General features: G+C 30.6%; 1 protein-coding gene across 1 annotated transcript in view; it reads right to left on the minus strand.

Annotated features, from left to right (window-relative positions):
• The window catches only part of Scml1 (Scm polycomb group protein like 1), a 20,756-nt gene that overhangs the window by 19,414 nt on the left and 786 nt on the right, over positions 1-556 (minus strand). The window lies entirely within an intron of this gene.

Consider the following 556-nt stretch of genomic DNA (forward strand, 5'->3'; position numbering starts at 1 on the left):
AAAAAAAAAAAAAAAAAAAAAACAAGGAGCACATAGCCTTTCCCACAAGCATATCCCCAAGCTGCCCAACCTTACAGGGATCCAGACATTTTTACAGTTATTTGGGATGTCACATCTGCCCCCTGGAAAGTAAACAAGACTCTGGAAGGTCTCTTCAACACCTCTCTACATCTTTTTCTTCATCTCCAGTAACATTTACAATGATTCAGCAAGGCTGTAATATCCTCAACCAAAATATGTTTAATGACCAAGGCCTCCCAAACTCACTCTTAGTCTCAAAATTTGGTACCATAGCTCTAGAGTTTTTAAGCTCTTTAAACTCAGTAAGAGTTCTTACTTTTTGTTCACCTGTCTCCATCAAGAAAGAGAGGATGAACTCCTTCCAGAAAGTCCAACAAACTTGGACTAATTTTTAACTATAACACTTTATATATAAATATAAGTAAAAAATTAAATTTAAATTATACATAAATATATAATATATAATTCATATATTTTATATTTATTTTAATATATTATATATGTTTTGATATGTATAAATATATAAATGCATGTT

Source organism: Mastomys coucha, chromosome X (genome assembly GCF_008632895.1).
Source record: "Mastomys coucha isolate ucsf_1 chromosome X, UCSF_Mcou_1, whole genome shotgun sequence".
Taxonomy (NCBI): Eukaryota; Metazoa; Chordata; class Mammalia; order Rodentia; family Muridae; genus Mastomys; species Mastomys coucha.